Source organism: Malania oleifera, chromosome 8, assembly GCF_029873635.1.
Source record: "Malania oleifera isolate guangnan ecotype guangnan chromosome 8, ASM2987363v1, whole genome shotgun sequence".
NCBI lineage: Eukaryota > Viridiplantae > Streptophyta > Magnoliopsida > Santalales > Ximeniaceae > Malania > Malania oleifera.
The window spans coordinates 37014581-37028803 of record NC_080424.1 but is presented as its reverse complement, the minus strand read 5'-3'; positions in this window follow the sequence as shown (position 1 = coordinate 37028803).

Below are 14223 nucleotides of genomic sequence, written 5' to 3'. Positions count from 1 at the left end.
TTCTTTTTCGGCGCCCCTTGTAGCAAGCCTTTATAGGCTACCTTCCCCCAAAGAAAAAAATTTAAAACCCTAAACCTACCAATTTTCACTTATTTTCATTTTTATTGTTTATTATTTTTTATTGCCCCATTTTATTTTCTAAAAATGAGAAACCGAATTTAATAACATTTGATTCCTGAAAATTGGGAGGACCCGGACTCCATTTTCTTAAGATTCCCGAAATTCGATGAAAACGCATCGGGACTTGATAAAGACAACGGGACTTGGTAAAAATAACTAGACTCATTGAAAATGAACTGAAACTTGGTACAGGCACCGAGACTCAATTGAAACTCCAAGACTCATGGAGGACAAAGCCGGGACTTGATAGACACAACGAGACTCATTGAAAAAAAACTAGGACTTAACAAAAACAACAAAACTCATTGAAAACAAATCGAGACTCGATTGGGTCTCTCAGAAGGGTCCTCCAATTTTTTGGGGGATGAAGTCAACTTGTTGTACCGGGTCTTCTCGGGGTAGCTTGGTTAAAATTGGGGTGTCGACAAGGTATTTTTTAAAGTAGCACCGCTGAGAGGGGCTATGAGATTTTGGAGGAAGGGTAAGCTGAGTCCTAGGTTTATTGGCCCATTCGAGATACTAGAGAGAGTTGGTCCAGTCACCTACAAGCTAGCTTTACCGGCAGCTTTATCCAGAATACACGATGTAGTTCATGCTTCCATATTAAGGAAATACATCCCACATCCCTCCCACGTGATTAGTTATAAGGAGATAGAACTCAACGACACACTAACATATTAGGAGACGCCAATGCAGATCTTAGATAGAAAAAAACATGAGTTACGTACTAAAAGAATTCCATTAGTAAAAATCTTATGGAGGAATCATACAAGAGAAGATGCCTCGTGGAAGTTGGAGGAAGAGGCACGGCAGAAATACCCACACCTGTTTAGTGAGGATCAGTAGTAGTTATGAGTAATAATTCAGATAAAATCAATAATGTTTATTTCAGTGCAGAGTAATTAAAGTATGAGTTGTATGTTAGATTATAGAATAGATAGTCTTTTTGGTTTTGGGAGAGTTTTATTTTATGTATATATTTGTAATCTCCTAGAACTCTAAATGTAACCACATTATTCATCCACCATAAGTGAGGGTAATTAATAAACGGTATATAGCACAAATAGCAAATTTCAAGGACAAAATTTTGTAAGGAGGGGAGAATGTAAAGACCCAAAAAATAATAGTAATTAAATAAAGAGGAAAAGGAAAATTCAAAGGAGGTAAAACACGGTTTGTCGATGAATGCCTTAGCTTCGTCGATGAACTTCTTTATATGGTTTGTAGACGAAGTTCAATGTTTTTGTTGACTCTATGATTCCAATCCTGTTTTGATAATGACAAATCATTTGGTATTTGACCTGTGCATTGAGATTGTGAAATTTAGCATGCACGGAAGGTGAGGAAGTCATGGAAGCCATGAGGATTAAAGCATATACAACTTAACTCAATCCATGGAACTAAAAAACTAGAAGAATGAAGATGCAAGTGTCAAGTTCAAGATCGTCATGGAAATGGGTGTTTAAATTTGATTGTATTTGCATATTTTATATAATATAGTTAGAAGCTCAAAATATACGCTAGACTGACCTTAGGACTCATGGATTTCATGAAAAATACATTTACATTGATTCTAGGTTAAATGAGTTATTTTTAAAAGCTAATTGTAGAGGCCTCATCGACGAACCCTATGGCCTCGTCGACGAATGCGTTAAGGCCACTTGATGACGAACACTTGGTTCTCATCGACGAGAAAATTTCGAGAGCTCAAAAAAATTTCAGACAGGTCTCTCATCGACGAACTCACATTCATGTTGACAAACAAGTGTTGAACACTCGTCAACGAAGGTGTCCTCTCGTCGACGAATGTCGGGCGCTAAATGGCGTTTCTAGCGAGAATTTGTGTGGAATTTATTTTATTTAAATTGATCCAATGGCTAGGATTAAACCTAGGGCCGTGAACACTTATAAAATTAATATAAAGACCCTAGTGCCTCACTTTTTGCATAAGATTGTGAGACTTGAACGTACTGCTGAACTATTGCCTGCACTCCAACTGATTAACATCTAGTTTTGGGCGTTTACTATGTTGATCATAACGATATTCACACACGTATTCTGAAATCAACGGTGTTATTGAGGTTGAGTATTTTGAGCATTTAAATCTTATTTTTTTCCCACGTTCATTATTTTAATATATTTCTTGCGAGCATAAATCAATTTTTCGGTATTGTATATTGATTGATTGATTAAATATTTGAGAAAGTTGTTTTTAAAATAACTAAATCTTTGAGATATTTTAAAGTCTATTTGTTTTATTCAAAGATTTGTTATTTGGGTAATTGTTTGGAAATTCTAAGAGCTTCTTGAAACATATTTATGAGAAATATTATTTTTTAAGTATTGCTTAATCTTTGCAATATTTCAAGTCACATTTTTATTCAAATATTTAATCTTACGAATTACTTGATAGCTAGAATCTAGATCTGAGTTTTATTAAAGATTATTTTTACAAGGATCGTATCTTGATATTCTTGCATCAAGTGGATTGTTTTAAAACTCTAAAATCTCCAAAGCGTATATTTATAAGAAATTATTTTTTTAGAGATATTAACTTGAAGGTTAATTTTGTGAAGCATATCATTCATATAACGATTACATCATTACATACATACTAAACTTCAAGTTTTATCATATGAATATGTGTTAGGATTTTCTATTGTACTCACTAACTTGGTTAGAAGCAATATTGAGTTTTGCATAATCGTAATTCTATATTGTAATCATGGTTCGGACTGTAAACCGGGTTTGAGGAGAAAGTTGTATCTCTTGTAAGCAACAGAGTAGAAGAAAGTTGTACCTCTTGTAAGCAGCGGAATTGTAAGGGAAGCCCTGTCCCGGTTAAAGGAGTAAGGATTTAGTAGAATCCTTGAGTGGGTTGCTCAAGGCGAGGACGTAGTCCGGGTAAGTTGAACCTCATAAAATTGTGTTTGCATCTCTCTTACCCTTAACTTTTTTTTTTTTTAATTTCCACATTGCATTTAAATTATTTATTTATTATGTGTGAATTGAAGGTAGCTTTGTCTGTGTGTAATCAATTGCTGATAAAGAAACACATTCAATTAACAAGTTGTGGAACACTGAGAAGATTATCAACCAATTTTTAATTGAGTTATAGAAAGATTTTCAAAATTAGGTCTTAAAGGTCATAATCCTTTAAAATACCCAATTCATCCCCCTATTGGGATAACACCGTAATTCACAGTTTCATCAACAAAGAGATATCGAGAGGGGGTGTTTTGGACCCATTGGTTCGTCCATGAGATCCTTACCTTCATTGACGAACCACCTTCTTCGCCTCGTCGACGAGGCCACGTGTCTCGTTGACGAAGCCACGTCTCAAGTCATTTATAAATATGCGAAAAATTCAGATTTTGACAAGAATTCAGCTGCATTTCCCTTTCTCTCTCTAGAAATGCGGTGTTCTCACCTTTTCTCTAGGATTCTGGCCCCGTTTCTCCCTAGTTTGACGATTAGAAGTTACCACGTTGATCCAAGGGAGATTCTCTACAAATTACGGAGCAGAATTTCAATTTGAGAAGTTTGGGCATCATCTCAAAATCAGGGTAAGTAGGTTATTTAAGGGTTATTTGGTTTGTAGGTTTTTCTAAACCTAGATTTGGTTTTAGATATTGTTATACTCGTGTTTGGGATGATTAAATTTGGGTGTTATGAATTCAGGGTTTTGGGGCTTATACCGCAAGCAAGTTAGGAAACCTAGTGGATGTTTCCAGGAACCCAGGTAAATAATAAATAGTTTATAAATTCAAGAAATGTAAGTATGAAAATTATTCTGGAAATTTAGTTGATTGACGGGAATATATATATATATATATATATATATATATATATATCTGTGTGTGTGTGTGTGTGTGTGTGTGTGTGTGTGTATAATTTCAGGATTTTGTAATTATGAATGTTGTGGGCATGAGTTAGGATCAGTAGGCGCATTCAGTTAGCCATGTAAGGGAATATGCTATGCTAGAAATTTTAGAATGTTTTACCAATAAATTATATGTATTTTAGAATATAAGCTACAGATGTTAAAAGGTAGCAAATTATATGTTTTTTAGATTATCATTTAGTTCACAAATTATTTGTATATCAAAAAATATAGTTATTAGAATATGGCATATTTATTTATTTAGTTGTGCGGCATGAGCGGCTATTAAATCAGTACAAAATTTATACAGTTTTCAAAATATTATGATTTACACTATTTATGCATAGAAACAAGTTTTACTAGCTTTACAGTATTATGATTTACAGTATACACACAGACAGATATTTTACAGTATTTTCATAATACTATGATATACAAGTTTTAAAACCACAACATTCATATTTTACAGTACATTCACATATTACAGATTATTCAGATTATACAGCATAATCAGATCAGTTACTATAATGTTATGGTTATTTCAGATACATCAAAATCATGGTAAGACAGTAAGATAATTATATAGAATAGTATTATAAAGTATCAGACCCTGATGAATCAGTTCAGTTCAAATTCAGTCAGCAAAGCACAGTACCGTAGTTATTTTAGATCAAAGTGCAACCACATATCTTAGATAGTGTGTGGGTTTTTGTCAATCATGTCTTGGAGGGATTGCAGACTTCCCAGAAGTCTGGGTTGAGGTGGCCAATTTAATGAGGTAGATATCAGATTCCATGCCTTAGGAGGGATTGCAGATGATTGGTCTGATGATTGATAGAGTTTTAGTTGACTTGCCTTGTAGGTCAATTAGAGTTATGTCCCTCTTGCAGGCCACACAACCTTGTCATGAGGGGTTAAATCATGACATACAGTTTTTCAGAGTAGTTTTCACAGTTATTTATATGTATACAGTTTTACAGAATAACAACATATATACTATAATATTAGAAGTATGAATAAATAGAAAGCTCAGATATTACAATTGCATTTTAAACCACATAAGTGTGTGTTCAGCGTATATATTTTTCATGATATCTCAATTTCAGTCATTTATCAGTATGTTATTCATGTAAGCTCAATTGCCACACACTAGTGATAGCATATTTCGTCTTACTGAGAGTTATCTCATCCCAATGATTTAACATTTTTTCAGGTGATTCGGCTAGACGAGCAGATCAGATTCACAGATAGAGAGGTCTTTTGCACTGCCCTATTTGTAAGGTAAGTGTTTTCAGGGAGGTGTTTTTGGTAGATCTCAAGATTTTTGGTAGATGTTACTAGGAGATATGTATTTATGTATGTATATTTTGGAAAAATACTGAATTCTGGTATTGTAAATATTGATTGTACAATTTTATGTTTTCCGTTGCATATGAGTATTTTAGTAGATATTGTAGGGATATCAGAGTAGTATATTTCACAGTATGTTTTTTTTTTTTTAAATGGAATGAAATTTCAGGCCGTTACATTAAGCACATGCTCTTCTCATTGTATTTTATCTTTAACTCATCTAGATTTTCATTTGTGATGTGAAGCACACCTGCTAGGTTGCCCAAAACATTAATTAATTATTTCTTTCCTATTTAGATTCTTGGACAATCTCAGCAACTGGTTTTATTTGTGCACCGCTAGCTACGATATATACTGCAATAAACGACTAGCCGATCATGGTCTGTACATAGTCATTCAAAAATGTATTAAATCGAAAAGGTTTAAATTTAGAGAATAAATATTTTCAACCAATATTCACTAGCAATGATAGATCTTCCATCTTTTTCGCCTACTATGTTAAGAACAATCCTAGTCCATAACCATATAGATCATTCTGCTCTGGAGTTTGAGAGATGGGTGTTGGTCCAACAGGGCTAGGTGTTTGGTCTGACTCATCAGCTAGGTTAGTTTCAAAATATGTTGTCAAGGTGAGGTCATTTTTATGTTTGCGTTTTGCTAATTGCACTTGATTGGCCATTTTCGTTGTTACATTAGATTGACTTGCTTGTGAATTGGTCTTGACCATTGTCTCTATCAACAAATGCATTATTAGTGACGGTTTATGAGAATCATCAGTACTAGTTAATATAAGACTATTAGTGATGATCTTTCTCTTTAAACATTCTACTTAAAAAAGAATGTGAACCTTAAACACACTATTTCTTTTTCAGGCATCAAATTCCATTTTACTATGATGAATAGTTTCAAAAGATCTCACAACCTCTATTGCATTTAAAAAATTAGTCCAATCATTGCAAAACTTCACTACAGATACAAGACTAATACAAGAAACCACAAAAAAATCTGAACCAGCCCGTGCACCATGCACCGCAGCTTTCCCTGGCATTTTTCAAGCCTTTCCTGGAGTGCAAAACCAAAAAAAAATAGACTACCACAGCCTCCAAAATGTACACCCTATCTCCCCCCCAAATTTTCATAACTTTTCGAATTAATTTGCTATTTTTCTTGAACTTTTCCTTTTTTTAATTCAAAAACTATTAGTAACGGTTTTTCTCAACCGTCACTAATAATAGACTATTAGTGACAGTTGTGCTTAATCAACACTAATATTGTTGACTTTTCCCGGTCAACACTACATTATTCGTGACGGTTACATGAATCGTGACTAATACATGACTATTAGTGATAGTTTCGCAAACTGTCACTAATACTACAACTAATATTCTTGACTTTTACCCCAGTCAAGACTAATTTTTTAGTGACAGCTTTATGACCCGTCACTAATACAAAACTATTAGTGACGGTTTTCCTGAACCATCACTAATAATGGCCTAGTAGTGACGATTTTATGAACCATGACTAATAATTTACTATTAGTGACGGTTGAGAAACCGTGACTAATAATTCCCTATTAGTGGCTTCCTAAAACCGTCACTAATAGTATAGAAAGCGTCGCTAATATTTTCTCAGGAAATTTTAGCGCTAAAAGTGGCTTTCCGCGATAGTTTAGTGATGAAATTAATAGTAACGGTTTGAAAACCGTCACTAAAAGTTCCTTATTAGTGACGGTTTTAAAAACCGTCACTAATACTTATATTATTAGTGATGATTTTTTAAAATCGTCAATACTAAAAGCTTTTAGTGATGGTTTTCTAACCTTCACTAAAAACCAGTTTTTTTGTTGTGAATGATATGCACCCAAGGATAATTTCTATGGCTCCATGTGTCCTAACATTCTTGTTAAACACCAGACAATGGATAGAATCTCTATCCTATTGCATTTGATGAAAGTTATCTAGTGCATGGTAGGACTCTATATAAACAAAACTTTAAAGGCTCCCAAATTTTCTTTGAAGAGAATAACTCGAGTAAAGAAATTTTCGTAAGGACAGTACGGGAGACAAGTACCACGGAGGGTCTCACTACCTTTTCGTTCTCTTATTTCCTACAAGGTAGGGAGTTCGGATGTAGGACTCATGTGGTGTAGTGCAAATGCATGGACATGGCAAAGACATATACATCATGGCATATAAACAAACAACATAACATCATATACACAGTACACATAGCTTGGTAAGAAAAGAAACAAACACACAGACAAACATACAAGAGGTAGCCTAACTCTCTAAAGTCACCAGCAGAGTCACCAAATCTATCGACTTTTAGGGATTTATACTGAAAGTCATGCTTTATGTAATCGGATTTAGTATTTATTAATAACTTCAGTTATTCCATTTTAATGAGAATCTTTGTGAGTAATGTTTTCCTGACATGATTTATTTAATGATTATGCATGTGTGTCTTTTATTCTATATAGTAGGCAATCTAGTGTGTAGAGTACGACTTATACATAGAAGATTAGATCATCAGTTCTTATAGAATATAAGTTTATTGTTCACAGTCTTAAAATGAAATTTGACATACCATTGGTAGGACTATAGCACAACGTTTTAATAGTTCTGTCTTGACTATTGGGAATGGTACATTTCCCACTCCTTGTGCTAGTACACTTTGTGTGTACTGAACATGATCTTCTTGGGGTAATTATTTTTATATTGACTATATAAAGCAATTAATACCTCATGGTTAATATGAGTGCTTATGCTCATAATCCTAATATGATTATTAGACACGTGCATATAGTGTTTATTACTTTAATTCATAGAAGAATGAAATTCTTTATGGGTCAAAAAACTTAGTGAGTTGAGTGATGACATTATGTGTATAGTGAACAATAATTATTGATGGAATTCACGTCCCAGTATTGGGATTGATGATACCCCTTTGAGAAAGCTTATAACTTTTTATTGTGTTAAACCCTGCTGGTGGATTTTGAATCCGACACATCAAATAAGTTAAGTGGAAGGTTTCAGGGAATTAATATGTCAATTAATTAAATTATCAGTAATTTAATTTAATAGACGGGTATCTGTAATTTTTACATGGGGAGATAAATAAGCATTTAATAATAGGAGCTCAAAATTTAATTTCGAATATGATAGGAAGAGCAATTATAATTCTTTAGTGGTATGAATTATAATTAACGTAATTAAGGATGAATTCGGGTCGGATTAGAAATTCTTAATTACGTGGGAAGCCCTAGTCATATTTGCCCAGAGGTCCCTGCTATAGCCTATATACACGCGCTCCATTCAGCAGCTAAGGTGAGACGTGCAAACTCTCACAAAGGCAGACATTTTTTGTGAGAGAAGAAAACCCTAGCAGCCGCTTATGAGCCCACTCTCTTAGGAGTAAGGCGTGTTCAAGGAATATAGTAGAAAATTCCAGGTCATCTTCAAGAGCTCATTTTTGTACTTGCAGATTCGGGATCAAACCAGGCAGATCTCGTAGGTATAATCCTAATCACGTAATTAGGGTTTGCATGATCTGATTATTTTTCTTTTTTTGTTATCTGTATGCACTACAGCCGGATCTTAAGGCAATTCCGCAAGTCCCTTCATCAACATCAAGTTTTGAAGAACCATTTGGGTCGCCTATATTTGGTGAGTGTTTTTTTTATCTTTAAAACTAGAGTGACCATTATTTATTTTACATTTGAAATGGAAGAATAATGGAAAGCCTTTTGAAGAGATTAGGTTTGGGAGCACAATTGTGCATAAGGAAGGTAACATCTTAAATTCCTTTTTTTTTTTCTCTAAAGAATTGAAAGGTTTAGCATCCAAAAACACCCATTCTCTCAAAATATTTTCATATTTATCTTTTGTGTGTGCGCGCGCGCGTGTGCGTACATCCTATTTTTAAATGATTTAAAAGAAATATACTTTTGAAAAGGATTTAATAGGGCCTATGAGAATCCTATTACTTTTATGTGTTGGAATTGGTGCATTCCCAAGAGGGGGGTGAATTGGAAATTTTAAAAACTTTTGCCTAGGTTAAACCAGATAACAACAGTATTTCACAACCTAGGGTCTTTCTATGGAGTCTTAATCACACTGGTAATTAACTGAGCAAATATTTAAACAATTAAAGAAATCTCAGTATTTCCCAAGCATTCACGGAAATTGAAATATAAATTAATAAATATGAAAAATTAAATAGTGCAGGGAAAGAAAATGACATAGGGTATGTTAATGAGGTTCGATCAACTGTGCCTATGTCCCCGCCTTAAGCCGCAGCTCAAGGATTCCACTAGTTGCTCACTTTACAGGTGGAGCGACACCGTTTACAACACCTTAGCAGGATGGTGCACCTAGTTCTCTTAACCAGGTCTAAACCAGTCCAGTGCTCACCTAACCGAGTTTGAGCAATTTGGGACTATTCACAGGGCTAGTCTCCCTTTTTCGACCATACATCGTGAATACAACAGATAATCAATAATTTTTGTGTACAAACAAATGTGCTTATAAACTAAGCAGATATGTACAAGCAATAAGCACAATATGATCAATGCACTCAAGTATGATAAAGAATTAATGCTCAAGTGAGATTTGGTCAATCAATATATCTACTCACAACAAGATATATATCTATATGAGTATGTGTGAGAAAGTAAGGTCTTTGATTCTAGAAGATGTTCACAATACATTCAATTACATAATCTAAATGACCTAAAGAAAATACCTCAATAATATTTTTCAAGAGTAAAGCACAAAAGAGGTTGTGGATTAAGCTTGCAAAAAATTTATCAAGGATAAATGCAAACTTTCGATTCGTGCAATTAGTGTGCAAGAAACTCACAATCAGAAATAATATTTCCCAATAATGATAATAAATCAAAAGCAATATTAGAAAAATCACAAGAAAACTGTAGAGACCCAGAGAATTTATAGCAATTAAATAATAAGAGAAAGGAAAGAGAAGAGGACTCTGCCTTCGTCGACGAATCAGCTTCTTGGGCTCGTTGACATGGACGTGTGTCTCGTCGACAAGAACTTACCGAGAGGGCTACTTCCAGGGTTTGAAACTCATCGACTAGAGTTAAGTGGTCGTTGATGAACCTCCTTCATGGACTCGTCGATGAGGTGACGTGGCTCGTCAAACGAGGCTACGTGGACAAGCATTCTATATAAGGTTAAGAAATCACTTTTCTGCGAGGATTCGCATGCAGAGCACCTTTTTCTCTCTCAAATTTCGTTTTCTCCTCCTTCTCTCTAGAAATCTGGCCTTAATTCACACCGGTTCGATGATTGGAAGCCGTCACGCTACTCTTGAGAAGATTTTCTTCAAGTCTGCTGGAGTATATCGTTGGATAGACCAATTTGGGCACTATCCCAAAATTTGAGTAAGTTGGGTATTTTAAGTTTTATAAGGCATTTGGTGTTTCTGGACTGAAGAGAATATATTAGGTAAGATAATACTGAAGTTTTGTTGGGAAAAATGTAAATTTCAGGGTGTTGTGCTAGGAACATTGCAGGTGTAGGTTTTGTTAGTTTGTGGGCTTCTCAGTAAGCCAGGTAAGGGAAATATGCTATGCCAGTTAATTTAGAAATATTTACTAGTAAAATATGATATATGATTATAGGTGTTTTCAGAGTAAGAAAATTATGTAGTTCTAGAGATTTTAGTACATGTGTTTTATTTAATTAAATTGCATGGCATGAGAAAATTATTAGTGCAGTACAGATTTTATACAGCTTTCATGTTATCATGATTTATGTAGTTGTATAGAGTTAAAATATTCAATTTTCTTAATACTGTGATTATACAACTTATGCAGAAAGCACAATATGCAGTATTAGCCAAAAACATGCTTTTATGCAAATTTATGATTATTATAGCTTATACAGAAATATGAAATTCAGTTTCAGTAAACCAGGATTTACATATTCAGAACCATAACATACAAATATTTCAGTTATTTCAGATCAGATAATTATAGCGTTATGATTATTTTAGTTAAACAGAATTATGGTAAATTAGTAATATGGGAATATCAGTTACATATATATAGTATCAAACCCTGATGGACCATATCAGATTCAGAGCACAATACTGTAGTTATTTTCAGCTCAGAGTGCAACCACATAACTCAGATAGTATGTGGATTTTTAGTAGTCGATCATGCCTATGTTGTGGACAAGCTCCTTGTGAATTAGGGTTGAGGAGGCCGATCTGACTTTTGGAGTTCAGTTGACTTATCCTGGTCGGCCATCCAGTGATAGGTCCCGCCTACGGGCTACAAAACCTTGTCATGAGGGGTTAAATCATGACTTTCAATCATCCATCCAGGGAAGTTTTCTCAGTTATTAATATTATATATCTATATTTTACAAAAACAATAGTCATACCTATAGATACTAAAATTATTTTGAATAAAATATTCAAAAACAGTTTACGTTAAGCAACATAGGTGTGAGTTATACTTTGTATCATTTATATGTGTTTTATTAGTTTCAGTTATTTATAGTACTTTTAAATCAGATATTACAGTTATGCGAACTCATCTGCCATACACCAGTATTAGCATATTTCGTCTTACTGAGAGTTGTCTCATCCTAGTATTATATCACTTTTGTGCAGATCAGGCACCAAGGTAGAGGAGACCTTGTACTGCCTTGTCTAAAGGTAAGTATTTTGGGAAATATCACTTTTTGAGTGGTCCCTAGGTGCTCAGGTGGGGGTATTTTGGGAAGGATTATGTACGTATATTTTGAAAAGATACTGACACTCTAGTATTGTATATATTTGATGTGGTTATATGCATTCTGTTTTCCGCTACATAGGTAGTTTATGGATATACAGGTCCCACGGTCCCCACCTGGACCATGGTAACGTTATGGTTTGTCTTAGAAGGTATCAGAGTAGTGAAATTTTACAGTTTATATACATGTGAAAAAAAAAATGGCATGAAAAATCAAGTCGTTACACAAATTCTCAATAAGTATTTTTCAAATGAGCATAGAGATTTAAGAGTATAAGTTTTAAAGGTTGGTGTATGGAAATGCACACCACAATAAAGATCAAAACTACCCTTCAACTTGCAATTAATTTGCAAAGAATTTTTAGCAAATTGTACCTCTCTATTTCAAAGTGATTTTAGCAAAGAATGTAAGAGAGAGTATGAGAAATTTGGCTTAAAAATATGTAGTATGGAGGCGAGTGAGAGTATAAAAATTTGAGAGGATTTTTCCTTAATCAATTTTCTAATCCCATTCTTAATCAACACAAATGAAGGGCTATATATAGTTTCTCCTCAAAAAATTACCGTTGGGACTCAATGGGAATTTTTAGGAAAGTTTAATTAGGATTTTAACCCTAATTACCGCAGTTATTTTAAGTGAACCCGAGAGGTTCGGTCACCCGGTCTTAATATCGATCGCCTAAACAGACACAAAGCTGATTCTGGGTTCGGGTGACTATGGAGAGAACCGATTGGCTGGCCTAAGGCGATTTTCCTCACCTTTGTGAGTTCAGGGGCTTGATCCATGGTTCGGTCTACCGATCCTCGATATTCGGTCGCCCAGGGTGTTTTTGAACTCAAGGTTCGAGCTGTCGGGGCTAGTAAAAAGTGACAGCTCTAAGCTTCGATCAACCGTGGACTTTTAGTTCAAATATGGTTTGGTCACCCAAGCCAAGTCAAAGAATTGACTTTTTACCAGTTTGGTCGACCGGGGCATTTATAACACCCTCTGGTCGGTTGTCCAAAGCTCTTTCAAAGTTAGATTTAGGTCCAAATTATGATTTGCAATTTTCCTTGTTCATATAGGTATAATTTTTTGAGATATAGGGGATTTTTCATAAGGTGCTTGGGGATCTAAAGTTAGTCTAAGACCTAAGCTTTTAAATTAAGTACAAAAAATCTGGTGTCGGTCGACCGAAGTCTTTATTAAATCCATTTTGGCCCTTGAACTTTTTCAACACTGTGTGAATAAGGTATGACATTTTATTTTAGGGGTATTGGTTCCTATGGGTCAATCTATGGTCATTTGAGCATTCATCCCTATCATATATGCAGATGCATTATTACAGACCATAATTATGATAGACCCAAAAATTAAATGCATTACAATACAACACAAAAAATATCTTCATTCTTTTTCCTTCCTATTAAGTCATCATGAAGTATGATCTTTGTGGTCCTTATGACTTCCTTGTGTCCTTACCATCCCTGCGTGCAAAGAATTAACCCTGTTCATAAGCTCAGTGCATAGGTAAGATATTTATGCTTTGTCAGCATCAAAACAGATATCAAACTCAAAAAGTCAACATGGTGCCTTACTAAAAAACAAAACAAACAATACAATACATGCATACCAAACAAGTGAAAATGCAAGGGGATTTTTGATTTTTGATTTTTTTGATTTATTATTTATTTTTATTTTTATGGTCCACCTCTCCTAGACCCCACTCAAAGTGGGAGCCTTGTGCACTGGGTACAACTTTTTTTTTGGATGAATCTACCTAAGTAAATTGCCAACATACTTTCAAAAGAGGAATCAAACGACTTTTAGTTCATTTTTTTTTTTTTTGAAAAAATATATCAAACAACATGAATTTACATGATTTAGGTTTCTTTGGGAGGAAAACGATAAATTCCCACTATTGGGCTAGTTATTGTAAACATTTTGCATTTTCTATAAATCACCTCTCCAATATGATTTGGTATAATGATGTTGGATAGTTTAGTGATTGTAGAAAAACAATTATAGAATGGTTAAACTACTTCTTGAGAAATAGAAGAAACATAATCAAAATAAGAAAAAATCAAGACACATTGTTTAGGAGCATTCGAAATGGAAATCCATATA